Genomic DNA, 14753 nt, shown 5'->3' with positions numbered 1-14753 from the left:
GCTACCCAGAGGTCCACCTCTCTCCTTGGACTTGCAGTAGAGGCCCTAGGGTACCTCCTGGCCCTACACCTAGGGGCCTCTGACCCCAGCAAGCTACCCAGGGGTCCAAAACTCTCCCTGGACTTGCAGTAGAGGCCCCAGGGTGCCCCTTGGCCCTCCACCTTGGGGCCTCTGACATCAGCAAGCTACCCAGGGGTCCACATCTCTCCCTGGACTTGCAGTATAGGCCCCAGGGTGCCCCCTGGCCCTCCACCTAGGGGCCTAAGATGCCAGCAAGCTACCCAGGGGTCCACCACTTTCCCTGGACTTGCAGTAGAGGCCCCAGGGTGCCCCCTGGCCCTCCAACTAGGAACCCAAGACCCCTAAAAGCTACCCAGAGGTCCACAACTCTCCCTGGACTAGCAGTAGAGGCCCCAGGGTGCCCTCTGGCCCTCAACCTACGGGCCTCTGACCCCAGCAGGCTACCCAGAGGTTCACCTCTCTGCCTGGACTTGCAGTAGAGGCCCTAGGGTACCTCCTGGCCCTACACCTAGGGGCCTCTGACCCCAGCAAGCTACCCAGGGGTCCACCTCTCTCCCTGGACTTGCAGTAGAGGCCCTAGGGTATCCCATGGCCCTCCACCTAGGGGCTTTATTCCCCAGCAAGCTACCCAGGGGTCCACCTCTCTCCCTGGACTTGCAGTAGAGGCCCCAGGGTGCCCGCTGGCCCTCCACCTAGTGGCCTCTGACCCCAGCAAGCTACCCAGGGGTCCACAACTCTCCCTGGATTTGCAGTAGAAGCCCCAGGGTGCCCCTTGGCCCTCCACCTAGGGGCCTCTGACATCAGCAAGCTACCCAGGGGTCCACATCTCTCCCTGGACTTGCAGTATCGGCCCCAGGGTGCCCCCTGGCCCTCCACCTAGGGGCCTAAGATCCCAGCAAGCTACCCAGGGGTCCACCTCTCTCCTTTGACTTAAAGTATAGGCCCCAGGGTGCCCCCTGGCCCTCCACCCAGGGTGTCTTAGTACCCCAGCAAGCTACCCAAGGGTCCAACTCTCTCCCTGGACTTGCAGTAGAGGCCCTAGGGTACCTCCTGGCCCTACACCTAGGGGCCTCTGACCCCAGCAAGCTACCCAGGGGTCCAGCTCTCTCCCTGGACTTGCAGTACAGGCCCCAGGGTGCCCCCTAGCCCTCCACCTAGGGGCCTCTGATCCCAACAAGCTACCCAGGGGTCCACCTTTCTCCCTGGACTTGAAGTATAGGCCCCAGGGTGCCCCTTGGCCCTCTATATAGGGGCCTCTGACCCCAGCAAGCTACCCAGGGGTCCACAACTCTACCTGGACTTGCAGTAGAGGCCCCAGGGTGCCCCTTGGCCCTCCAACTAGGGGCCTCTGACAACAGCAAGCTACCCAGGGGTCCACATCTCTCCCTGGACTTGCAGTATAGGCCCCAGGGTGCCCCCTGGCCCTCCACCTAGGGGTCTAAGATCCCAGCAAGCTACCCAGGGGTCCACCTCTCTCTCTTGACTTGAAGTATAGGCCCCAGGGTGCCCCCTGGCCCTCCACCTAGGGGCCTAGGACCACAGCCAGCTACCCAGGGGTCCACCTCTCTCCCTGTACTTGCAGTAGAGGCCCCAGGTTGCCCCCTGGTCCTCCACCTAGGGGCCTAAGACCCCAGCCTGCTACCCCGGGGTCCAATTATCTCCCTGGACTGGCAGTAGAGGCCCCAGGGTGCCCCCTGGCCCTCCACGTAGGGGCCTCTGACCCTAGAAATCTACACAGGGGTCCACCTCTCTCCCTGGACTTGCGTTAGAGGCCCTAGGGTACCCCATTGCCCTCCACCAATGGGCTTCAGACTTCATCAAGCTACCCAGGGATCCACCTCTCTTCCTGGACTTGCAGTATAGGCCCCAGGGGACCCCCTGGCCCTCCACCTAGGGGCCTCTTACCCCATGAAGCTACCCAGGGGTCCACCTCTCTCCCTGGACTTGCAATAGAGGCCCCAGGGTGCCCCCAGGCACTCCACCTAGGGGCCTTTGACCCCAGCAAGCTACCCAGGGGTCCACAACTCTCCCTGGATTTGCAGTAGAAGCCCCAGGGTGCCCCTTGGCCCTCCACCTAGGGGCCTCTGACATCAGCAAGCTACCCAGGGGTCCACATCTCTCCCTGGACTTGCAGTATTAGCCTCAAGGTGCCCCCTGGCCCTCCTCCTAGGGGCCTAAGATCCCAGCAAGCTACCCAGGGGTCCACCTCTCTCCTTTGACTTGCAATAGAGGCCCGAGGGTGCCCCCTGGCCCTCCACCTAGGGGCCTAAGACCCCAGCAAGCTACCCAGGGGTCCACAACTCTCCCTGGACTTGCAGTAGAGGCCCCAGGGTGCCCCCAGGCCCTCCACCTAGGGGCCTAAGTCCCCAGCAAGCTACACAGGGGTCCAATTATCTCCCTGGACTGGCAGTATAGGCCCCAGGGTTCCCTCTGGCCCTCCACCTAGGGGCCTCTGACCCCAGCAAGCTACTTAGAGGTTCACCACTCTCCCTGGACTTGCAGTAGAGGCCATAGGGTACCTCCTGGCCCTACACCTAGGGGCTTCTGGCCCCAGCAAGCTACCCAGGGGTCCACATCTCTCCCTGGACTTGCAGTATCGGCCCCAGGGTGCCCCCTGGCCCTCCACCTACGGGCTTCAGACCTCATCAAGCTACCCAGGGATCCACCTCTCTCCTTGGACTTGCAGTATAGGCCCCAAGGTACCCCCTGGCCCTCCACCTAGGGGCCTCTGACCCCAGCAAGCTACCAAGGGGTCCACAACTATCCCTGGACTTGCACTAGAGGCCCCAGGGTGCCCTCTGGCCCTCCATCTAAGGGCCTCTGACCCCAGCTAGCTACCCAGGGGTCCACCTCTCTCCCTGGACTTGCAGTAGAGGCCCTAGGGTATCCCCTGGCCCTCCACCTAGGGGCTTTATTCCGCAGCAAGCTACCCTGGGGTCCACCTCTCTCCCTGGACTTGCAGTAGAGGCCCCAGGGTGCCCGCTGGCCCTCCACCCATGGGCCTCTGACCTCAGCAAGCTACCTGGGGGTCCACCTCTCTCCCTGGACTTGCAGTAGAGCCCCAAGGAAGCCCCTTGGCCCTCCTTCTAGGGGCCTCTGACCCCAGCAAGCTACCCAGGAGTCCACCTCTCTTCCTGGACTTGTAGTATAGGCCCCAAGGTGCCCCCTTACCCTCCACCTAGGGGCCTCTTCCCCAGGAAGCTACCCAGGGGTCCACCTCTCTTTATGGACTTGCAGTATAGGCCCCAGGGTGCCCCCTTGCCCTCCACCCTGGGGCCTCTGTTCCCAGCTAGCTACACAGGGGTCCACAACTCTCCGTGGACTTGCAGTAGAGGCCCCAGGGTGCCCCCTTGCCCTGCACCTAGGGGCCTCTGACCCCAGCAAGCTACTCAGGGGTCCACATCTCTCCATGGACTTGCAGTATAGGCCCCAGGGTGCCCCCTGGCACTCCACCTAGGGGCCTAAGACCCCAGCAAACTTCCCAGGGGTCCACCTCTCTCCCTGGACTGGCAGTATAGGCCCCAGGGTGCCCCCTGACCCTCCACCTAGGTTCTTCTTACCCCAGCAAGCTACCCAGGGGTCCACCTCTCTCCCTGGACTTGCAGAAGAGGCCCCAGGGTGCCCGCTGGCCCTCCACTTAGGGGCCTCTGACCCCAGCAAGCTACCCAGGGGTCTACATCTCTCCCTGGACTTGCAGTAGAGGCCCCAGGAAGCCCCCTGGCTCTCCACCTAGGGTCCTCTGACCCCAGCAATCTACCAAGGGGTCCACAACTCTCCCTGGAATTGCAGTAGAGGCCCTAGGGTAGCCCCTGGCCTTCCACCTAGGGGCTTTATTCCCCAGCAAGCTACCCAGGGGTCCACCTCTCTCCCTGGACTTGCAGTGTAGGCCCCAGGGTGCCCCCTGGCCTTCCAGTTAGGGGCCTCTTACCCCAGCAAGCTACCCAGGGGTCCACCTCTCTCCCTGGACTTGCAGTATAGAACCCAGGAAGCCCCCTGGCCCTCCACCAAGGAGCTTCTGACGCCATCAAGCTAACCAGGGGCCCATCTCTTTCCCTGGACTTGCAGTAGAGGCACTAGGGTACCCCCTGGCCCTCCATCTAGGGGCCTCTGACCTCAGCAAGCTACCCAGGGGTCCACCTCTCTCCCTGGACATGCAGTAGATGCCCCAGGGTGCCCTGGCCCTACACCTAGGGGCTTCGTACCCCAGCAAGCTATCCAGGGGTCCACCTCTCTCCCTGGATCTGCAGGCTAGGCCCCAGGTTGCCCCGTGGCCCTTCACCGAGGGGCCTCTGACCTCATGAAGCTACCCAGGGGTCCACCTCTCTCCCTGGACTTGCAGTATAGGCCCCAGGGTGCCCCCTGGCCCTCCACCTAGGGGCCTATGACCCCTGAAAGCTACCCAGAAGTCCACCTCTCTTCCTGAACTTGCAATAGAGGCCCCAGGGTGCCCCTTGGCCCTCCACCTAGGGGCCTGTGACCCCAGCAAGCTACCTAGGGGTCCACATCTCTCCATGGACTTGAAGTATAGAACCCAGGGTGCCACCTGGCCCTCCACCTAAGAGCCTAAGATCCCAGCAAGCTACCCCGGGGTCCAATTATCTCCCTGGACTGGCAGTAGAGGCCACAGGGTGCCCCCTGGCCCTCCACCTAGGGGCCTCTGACTCCAGAAAGCAACACAGGGGTCCACCTCTCTCCCTGGACCTGCGTTAGAGGTCCTAGGGTACCCCCTTGACCTCCACCTATGGGCTTCAGACCTCATCAAGCTACCCAGGGATCCACCTCTCTCCCTGGACTTGCAGTATAGGCCCCAGGGTACCACCTGGCCCTCCACCTAGGGGCCTCTTACCCCAGGAAGCTACCCAGGGGTCCACCTCTCTCCCTGCACTTGCAATAGAGGCCCCAGGGTGCCCCCTGTCACTCCACCTAGGGGCCTATGACCTAAGCAAGCTACCCAGGGGTCCACCTCTCTCACTGGACTGGCAGTATAGGCCCCAGGGTGCCCCCTGGCCCTCCACCTAGGGGCCTCTGACCCCAGCAAGCTACCCAGGGGTCCACCTCTCTCCTTGGTCTTGCAGTAGAGGCCCCAGGGTGCCCGCTGGCCCTCCACCAAGGGGCCTCTTACCCCAGCAAGCTACCCAGGGGTCCACAACTCTCCCTAGTCTTGCAGTAGAGGCCCAAGAGTGTCCCCTGGCCATCCACCTAGGGTCCTCTGACCCCAGCAATCTACCCAGGGGTCCACCTGTTTCCCTGGACTTGCAGTTTAGGCCCCAGGGTGCCCCCTGGCCCTCCACCTAGGGACCTATGACCCCTGAAAGCTACCCAGAAGTCCACCTCTCTTCCTGAACTTGCAATAGAGGCCCCAGGGTGCCCCTTGGCCCTCCACTTAGGGGCCTCTGACCCCTGCAAGCTACCTAGGGGTCCACATCTCTCCCTGGACTTGCAGTATAGGCCCCAGGGTGCCCCCTGGCCCTCCACCTAGGGGCCTAAGATCCCAGCAAGCTACCCAGGGGTCCACCTCTCTCCCTTGACTTGAAGTATAGGCCCCAGGGTGCCCCCTGGCCCTCCACCTAGGGGCCTAGGACCACAGCAAGCTACCCAGGGGTCCACCTCTCTCCCTGGACTTGCAGTAGAGGCCCCAGGGTGCCCCCTGGCCCTCCACCTAGGGGCCTAAGATCCCAGCAAGCTACCCAGGGGTCCACTTCTCTCCCTTGACTTGAAGTATAGGCCCCAGGGTGCCCCCTGGCCCTCCACCTAGGGGCCTAAGACCCCAGCAAGCTACCCCGGGGTCCAATTATCTCCCTGGACTGGCAGTAGAGGCCCCAGGGTGCCCCCTGGCCCTCCACCTAGGGCCCTCAGACCCTAGGAATCTACCAAGGGGTCCACAACTATCCCTGGACTTGCACTAGAGGCCACAGGGTACCCACTTGCACTCCACCTATGGGCTTCAGACCTCATCAAGCTACCCAGGGATCCACCTCTCTCCCTGGACTTGCAGTATAGGCCCCAGGGTACCCTCTGGCCCTCCACCTAGGGGCCTCTTACCCCAGGAAGCTACCCAGGGGTCCACCTCTCTCCCTGGACTTGCAATAGAGGCCCCAGGGTGCCCCCTGGCCCTCCACCTAGGGTCCTCAGACCCTAGGAATCTACCAAGGGGTCCACAACTTTCCCTGGACTTGCACTAGAGGACCCAGGGTGTCCCCTGGCCCTCCACCTAAGGGCCTCTGACCCCAGCTAGCTACCCAGGGGTCCACCTCTCTCCATGGACTTGCAGTAGAGGCCCTAGGGTACCCCCTGGCACTCCACCTAGGGGCTTTATTCCCCAGCAAGCTACCCAGGGTTCCACATCTCTCCCTGGACTTGCAGTAGAGGCCCCAGGGTGCCCGCTGGCCTTCCACCTAGGGGCCTCTGACCCCAGCAAGCTACCCAGGTGTCCACCTCTCTCCCTGGACTTGCAGTAGAGGCCCTAGGGTACCCCCTGGCCCTCCAGCTATTGGCGCTGACCCCAGAAAGCTATCCAGGGGTCCAGCTCTCTCCCTGGACTTGCAGTACAGGCCCCAGGGTGCCCCCTAGCCCTCCACCTAGGGGCCTCTGATCCCAACAAGCTACCCAGGGGTCCACCTTTCTCCCTGGACTTGAAGTATAGGCCCCAGGGTGCCCCTTGGCCCTCCATATAGGGGCCTCTGACCCCAGCAAGCTACCCAGGGGTCCACAACTCTCCCTGGACTTGCAGTAGAGGCCCCAGGGTGCCCCTTGGCCCTCCAACTAGGGGCCTCTGACCACAGCAAGCTACCCAGGGGTCCACATCTCTCCCTGGACTTGCAGTATAGGCCCCAGGGTGCCCCCTGGCCCTCCACCTAGGGGTCTAAGATCCCAGCAAGCTACCCAGGGGTCCACCTCTCTCTCTTGACTTGAAGTATAGGCCCCAGGGTGCCCCCTGGCCCTCCACCTAGGGGCCTAGGACCACAGCCAGCTACCCAGGGGTCCACCTCTCTCCCTGTACTTGCAGTAGAGGCCCCAGGTTGCCCCCTGGTCCTCCACCTAGGGGCCTAAGACCCCAGCCTGCTACCCCGGGGTCCAATTATCTCCCTGGACTGGCAGTAGAGGCCCCAGGGTGCCCCCTGGCCCTCCACGTAGGGGCCTCTGACCCCAGAAATCTACACAGGGGTCCACCTCTCTCCCTGGACTTGCGTTAGAGGCCCTAGGGTACCCCTTTGCCCTCCACCAATGGGCTTCAGACTTCATCAAGCTACCCAGGGATCCACCTCTCTTCCTGGACTTGCAGTATAGGCCCCAGGGTACCCCCTGGCCCTCCACCTAGGGGCCTCTTACCCCATGAAGCTACCCAGGGGTCCACCTCTCTTCCTGGACTGGCAGTATAGGCCCCAGGGTGCCCCCTGACCCTCCACCTAGGTTCTTCTTACCCCAGCAAGCTACCCAGGGGTCCACCTCTCTCCCTGGACTTGCAAAAGAGGCCCCAGGTTGCCCGATGGCCCTCCACTTAGGAGCCTCTGACCCCAGCAAGCTACCCAGGGGTCTACATCTCTCCCTGGACTTGCAGTAGAGGCCCCAGGAAGCCCCCTGGCCCTCCACCTAGGGTCTTCTGACCCCAGCAATCTACCAAGGGGTCCACAACTCTCCCTGGAATTGCAGTAGAGGCCCTAGGGTAGCCCCTGGCCCTCCACCTAGGGGCTTTAGTCCCCAGCAAGCTACCCAGGGGTCCACCTCTCTCCCTGGACTTGCAGTGTAGGCACCAGGGTGCCCCCTGGCCCTCCAGTTAGGGGCCTCTTACCCCAGCAAGCTACCCAGGGGTCCACCTCTCTCCCTGGACTTGCAGTAGAGAACCCAGGAAGCCCCCTGGCCCTCCACCAAGGGACTTAGGACCCCAGCAAGCTACCAAGGGGTCCACATCTCTCCCTGGACTTGCAGTAGAGGCCACAGGGTGCCCCCTGGCACTCCACCTAGGGGCCTAAGACCCCAGCAAGCTACACAGGGGTCCAATTATCTCCCTGGACTGGCAGTATAGGCCCCAGGGTGCCCTCTGGCCCTCCACCTAGGGGCTTCTGACCCCAGCAAGCTACCCAGGGGTCCACAACTTTCCCTGGACTTTCAGTAGAGGCCCCAGGGTGCCCCCTGGCCCTCCACCTAAGGACCTCTGACCCCGGCAAGCTACACAGGGGTCCACCTCTCTCCCTGGACTTGCGTTAGATGCCCTAGGGTACCCCCTTGCCCTCCACCTATGAGCTTCAGACCTCATCAAGCTACCCAGGGATCCACCTCTCTCCCTGGACTTGCAGTATAGGCCCCAGGGTGCCCTCTGGCCCTCCACCTAGGTGCCTCTGACCCCAGCAAGCTACCAAGGGGTCCAAAACTCTCCCTGGACTTGCAGTAGAGGCCCCAGGGTGCCCCCTGGCCCTCCACCTAAGGGCCTCTGACCCCAGCTAGCTAGCCAGGGGTCCACCTCTCTCCCTGGACTTGCAGTAGAGGCCCTAGGGTGCCCCCTGGCCCTCCACCTAGGGACCTAAGATCCCAGCAAGCTACCCAGGGGTCCACCTCTCTCCTTTGACTTGAAGTATAGGCCCCAGGGTGCCCCCTGGCCCTCCACCCAGGGGCTTAGGACCCCAGCAAGCTACACAGGGGTCCACCTCTCTCCCTGGACTTGCAGTATAGGCCCCAGGGTGCCCCTTGGCCCTCCACCTAGGGGCCTAAGATCCCAGCAAGCTACCCAGGGGTCCACCTCTCTCCCTTGACTTGAAGTATAGGCCCCAGGGTGCCCCCTGGCCCTTCACCTAGGGGCTTAGGACCCCAGCAAGCTACCCAGGGGTCCACCTCTCTCCCTGGACTTGCAGTTGAGGCCCCAGGGTGCCCACTGGCCCTCCATCTAGGGGCCTAAGACCCCAGCAAGCTACACAAGGGTCCAATTATCTCCCTGGACTGGCAGTATAGGCCCCAGGGTGCCCCCTGCCCTCCACCTAGGGGCTTCTGTCCCCAGCAAGCTACCCAGAGGTCCACAACTCTCCCTGGACTTTCAGTAGAGGCCCCAGGGTGCCCCCTGGATCTCCACCTTAGGGCCTCTGACCCCAGCAAGCTACACAGGGGTCCACCTCTCTCCCTGGACTTGCGTTAGAGGCCCTAGGGTACCCCCTTGCCCTCCACCTACGGGCTTCAGACCTCATCAAGCTACCCAGGGATCCACCTCTCTCCTTGGACTTGCAGTATAGGCCCCAAGGTACCCCCTGGCCCTCCACCTAGGGGCCTCTGACCCCAGCAAGCTACCAAGGGGTCCACAACTATCCCTGGACTTGCACTAGAGGCCCCAGGGTGCCCCCTGGCCCTCCATCTAAGGGCCTCTGACCCCAGCTAGCTACCCAGGGGTCCACCTCTCTCCCTGGACTTGCAGTAGAGGCCCTAGGGTATCCCCTGGCCCTCCACCTAGGGGCTTTATTCCCCAGCAAGCTACCCTGGGGTCCACCTCTCTCCCTGGACTTGCAGTAGAGGCCCCAGGGTGCCCGCTGGCCCTCCACCCATGGGCCTCTGACCTCAGCAAGCTACCTGGGGGTCCACCTCTCTCCCTGGACTTGCAGTAGAGCCCCCAAGAAGCCCCTTGGCCCTCCTTCTAGGGGCCTCTGACCCCAGCAAGCTACCCAGGAGTCCACCTCTCTTCCTGGACTTGTAGTAGAGGCCCCAGGGTGCCCCTTGGCCCTCCAGCTAGGGGCCCTGACCCCAGAAAGGTACCCAAGGGTCCACCTCTCTCCCTGGACTTGCAGTATAGGCCCCAATGTGCCCCCTTACCCTCCACCTAGGGGCCTCTTCCCCAGGAAGCTACCCAGGGGTCCACCTCTCTTTATGGACTTGCAGTATAGGCCCCAGGGTGCCCCCTTGCCCTCCACCCTGGGGCCTCTGTTCCCAGCTAGCTACACAGGGGTCCACAACTCTCCCTGGACTTGCAGTAGAGGCCCCAGGGTGCCCCCTTGCCCTGCACCTAGGGGTCTCTGACCCCAGCAAGCTACTCAGGGGTCCACATCTCTCCATGGACTTGCAGTATAGGCCCTAGGGTGCCCCCTGGCACTCCACCTAGGGGCCTAAGACCCCAGCAAACTTCCCAGGGGTCCACCTCTCTCCCTGGACTGGCAGTATAGGCCCCAGGGTGCCCCCTGACCCTCCACCTAGGTTCTTCTTACCCCAGCAAGCTACCCAGGGGTCCACCTCTCTCCCTGGACTTGCAGAAGAGGCCCCAGGGTGCCCGCTGGCCCTCCACTTAGGGGCCTCTGACCCCAGCAAGCTACCCAGGGGTCTACATCTCTCCCTGGACTTGCAGTAGAGGCCCCAGGAAGCCCCCTGGCTCTCCACCTAGGGTCCTCTGACCCCAGCAATCTACCAAGGGGTCCACAACTCTCCCTGGAATTGCAGTAGAGGCCCTAGGGTAGCCCCTGGCCCTCCACCTAGGGGCTTTATTCCCCAGCAAGCTACCCAGGGGTCCACCTCTCTCCCTGGACTTGCAGTGTAGGCCCCAGGGTGCCCCCTGGCCTTCCAGTTAGGGGCCTCTTACCCCAGCAAGCTACCCAGGGGTCCACCTCTCTCCCTGGACTTGCAGTATAGAACCCAGGAAGCCCCCTGGCCCTCCACCAAGGAGCTTCTGACGCCATCAAGCTAACCAGGGGCCCATCTCTTTCCCTGGACTTGCAGTAGAGGCACTAGGGTACCACCTGGCCCTCCACCTAGGGGCCTCTGACCTCAGCAAGCTACCCAGGGGTCCACCTCTCTCCCTGGACATGCAGTAGATGCCCCAGGGTGCCCTGGCCCTACACCTAGGGGCTTCGTACCCCAGCAAGCTATCCAGGGGTCCACCTCTCTCCCTGGATCTGCAGGATAGGCCCCAGGTTGCCCCGTGGCCCTTCACCGAGGGGCCTCTGACCTCATGAAGCTACCCAGGGGTCCACCTCTCTCCCTGGACTTGCAGTATAGGCCCCAGGGTGCCCCCTGGCCCTCCACCTAGGGGCCTATGACCCCTGAAAGCTACCCAGAAGTCCACCTCTCTTCCTGAACTTGCAATAGAGGCCCCAGGGTGCCCCTTGGCCCTCCACCTAGGGGCCTGTGACCCCAGCAAGCTACCTAGGGGTCCACATCTCTCCATGGACTTGAAGTATAGAACCCAGGGTGCCACCTGGCCCTCCACCTAAGAGCTTAAGATCCCAGCAAGCTACCCTGGGGTCCAATTATCTCCCTGGACTGGCAGTAGAGGCCCCAGGGTGCCCCCTGGCCCTCCACCTAGGGGCCTCTGACTCCAGAAAGCAACACAGGGGTCCACCTCTCTCCCTGGACCTGCGTTAGAGGTCCTAGGGTACCCCCTTGCCCTCCACCTATGGGCTTCAGACCTCATCAAGCTACCCAGGGATCCACCTCTCTCCCTGGACTTGCAGTATAGGCCCCAGGGTACCACCTGGCCCTCCACCTAGGGGCCTTTTACCCCAGGAAGCTACCCAGGGGTCCACCTCTCTCCCTGCACTTGCAATAGAGGCCCCAGGGTGCCCCCTGGCACTCCACCTAGGGGCCTATGACCTAAGCAAGCTACCCAGGGGTCCACCTCTCTCACTGGACTGGCAGTATAGGCCCCAGGGTGCCCCCTGGCCCTCTACCTAGGGGCCTCTGACCCCAGCAAGCTACCCAGGGGTCCACCTCTCTCCCTGGTCTTGCAGTAGAGGCCCCAGGGTGCCCGCTGGCACTCCACCAAGGGGCCTCTGACCCCAGCAAGCTACCCAGGGGTCCACAACTCTCCCTAGTCTTGCAGTAGAGGCCCAAGGGTGTCCCCTGGCCATCCACCTAGGGTCCTCTGACCCCAGCAATCTACCCAGGGGTCCACCTGTTTCCCTGGACTTGCAGTTTAGGCCCCAGGGTGCCCCCTGGCCCTCCACCTAGGGACCTATGACCCCTGAAAGCTACCCAGAAGTCCACCTCTCTTCCTGAACTTGCAATAGAGGCCCCAGGGTGCCCCTTGGCCCTCCACTTAGGGGCCTCTGACCCCTGCAAGCTACCTAGGGGTCCACATCTCTCCCTGGACTTGCAGTATAGGCCCCAGGGTGCCCCCTGGCCCTCCACCTAGGGGCCTAAGATCCCAGCAAGCTACCCAGGGGTCCACCTCTCTCCCTTGACTTGAAGTATAGGCCCCAGGGTGCCCCCTGGCCCTCCACCTAGGGGCCTAGGACCACAGCAAGCTACCCAGGGGTCCACCTCTCTCCCTGGACTTGCAGTAGAGGCCCCAGGGTGCCCCCTGGCCCTCCACCTAGGGGCCTAAGATCCCAGCAAGCTACCCAGGGGTCCACTTCTCTCCCTTGACTTGAAGTATAGGCCCCAGGGTGCCCCCTGGCCCTCCACCTAGGGGCCTAAGACCCCAGCAAGCTACCCCGGGGTCCAATTATCTCCCTGGACTGGCAGTAGAGGCCCCAGGGTGCCCCCTGGCCCTCCACCTAGGGTCCTCAGACCCTAGGAATCTACCAAAGGGTCCACAACTATCCCTGGACTTGCACTAGAGGCCACAGGGTACCCACTTGCACTCCACCTATGGGCTTCAGACCTCATCAAGCTACCCAGGGATCCACCTCTCTCCCTGGACTTGCAGTATAGGCCCCAGGGTACCCTCTGGCCCTCCACCTAGGGGCCTCTTACTCCAGGAAGCTACCCAGGGGTCCACCTCTCTCCCTGGACTTGCAATAGAGGCCCCAGGGTGCCCCCTGGCCCTCCACCTAGGGTCCTCAGACCCTAGGAATCTACCAAGGGGTCCACAACTTTCCCTGGACTTGCACTAGAGGACCCAGGGTGTCCCCTGGCCCTCCACCTAAGGGCCTCTGACCCCAGCTAGCTACCCAGGGGTCCACCTCTCTCCATGGACTTGCAGTAGAGGCCCTAGGGTACCCCCTGGCACTCCACCTAGGGGCTTTATTCCCCAGCAAGCTACCCAGGGTTCCACATCTCTCCCTGGACTTGCAGTAGAGGCCCCAGGGTGCCCGCTGGCCTTCCATCTAGGGGCCTCTGACCCCAGCAAGCTACCCAGGTGTCCACCTCTCTCCCTGGACTTGCAGTAGAGGCCCTAGGGTACCCCCTGGCCCTCCAGCTATTGGCGCTGACCCCAGAAAGCTATCCAGGGGTCCAGCTCTCTCCCTGGACTTGCAGTACAGGCCCCAGGGTGCCCCCTAGCCCTCCACCTAGGGGCCTCTGATCCCAACAATCTACCCAGGGGTCCACCTTTCTCCCTGGACTTGAAGTATAGGCCCCAGGGTGCCCCTTGGCCCTCCATATAGGGGCCTCTGACCCCAGCAAGCTACCCAGGGGTCCACAACTCTCCCTGGACTTGCAGTAGAGGCCCCAGGGTGCCCCTTGGCCCTCCAACTAGGGGCCTCTGACCACAGCAAGCTACCCAGGGGTCCACATCTCTCCCTGGACTTGCAGTATAGGCCCCAGGGTGCCCCCTGGCCCTCCACCTAGGGGTCTAAGATCCCAGCAAGCTACCCAGGGGTCCACCTCTCTCTCTTGACTTGAAGTATAGGCCCCAGGGTGCCCCCTGGCCCTCCACCTAGGGGCCTAGGACCACAGCCAGCTACCCAGGGGTCCACCTCTCTCGCTGTACTTGCAGTAGAGGCCCCAGGTTGCCCCCTGGTCCTCCACCTAGGGGCCTAAGACCCCAGCCTGCTACCCCGGGGTCCAATTATCTCCCTGGACTGGCAGTAGAGGCCCCAGGGTGCCCCCTGGCCCTCCACGTAGGGGCCTCTGACCCCAGAAATCTACACAGGGGTCCACCTCTCTCCCTGGACTTGCGTTAGAGGCCCTAGGGTACCCCTTTGCCCTCCACCAATGGGCTTCAGACTTCATCAAGCTACCCAGGGATCCACCTCTCTTCCTGGACTTGCACTATAGGCCCCAGGGTACCCCCTGGCCCTCCACCTAGGGGCCTCTTACCCCATGAAGCTACCCAGGGGTCCACCTCTCTCCCTGGACTTGCAATAGAGGCCCCAGGGTGCCCCCAGGCACTCCACCTAGGGGCCTAAGACCTCAGCAAGCTACCCAGGGGTCCACCTCTCTTCCTGGACTGGCAGTATAGGCCCCAGGGTGCCCCCAGACCCTCCACCTAGGTTCTTCTTACCCCAGCAAGCTACCCAGGGGTCCACCTCTCTCCCTGGACTTGCAAAAGAGGCCCCAGGTTGCCCGCTGGCCCTCCACTTAGGGGCCTCTGACCCCAGCAAGCTACCCAGGGGTCTACATCTCTCCCTGGACTTGCAGTAGAGGCCCCAGGAAGCCCCCTGGCCCTCCACCTAGGGTCTTCTGACCCCAGCAATCTACCAAGGGGTCCACAACTCTCCCTGGAATTGCAGTAGAGGCCCTAGGGTAGCCCCTGGCCCTCCACCTAGGGGCTTTAGTCCCCAGCAAGCTACCCAGGGGTCCACCTCTCTCCCTGGACTTGCAGTAGAGAACCCAGGAAGCCCCCTGGCCCTCCACCAAGGGGCTTAGGACCCCAGCAAGCTACCAAGGGGTCCACATCTCTCCCTGGACTTGCAGTAGAGGCCCCAGGGTGCCCCCTGGCACTCCACCTAGGGGCCTAAGACCCCAGCAAGCTACACAGGGGTCCAATTATCTCCCTGGACTGGCAGTATAGGCCCCAGGGTGCCCTCTGGCCCTCCACCTAGGGGCTTCTGACCCCAGCAAGCTACCCAGGGGTCCACAACTTTCCCTGGACTTTCAGTAGA

This window comes from Danio rerio, chromosome 17 (genome assembly GCF_052040795.2).
Source record: "Danio rerio strain M-AB ecotype USA chromosome 17, GRCz13ab, whole genome shotgun sequence".
Taxonomy (NCBI): Eukaryota; Metazoa; Chordata; class Actinopteri; order Cypriniformes; family Danionidae; genus Danio; species Danio rerio.
This window is presented reverse-complemented; position numbering follows the sequence as displayed.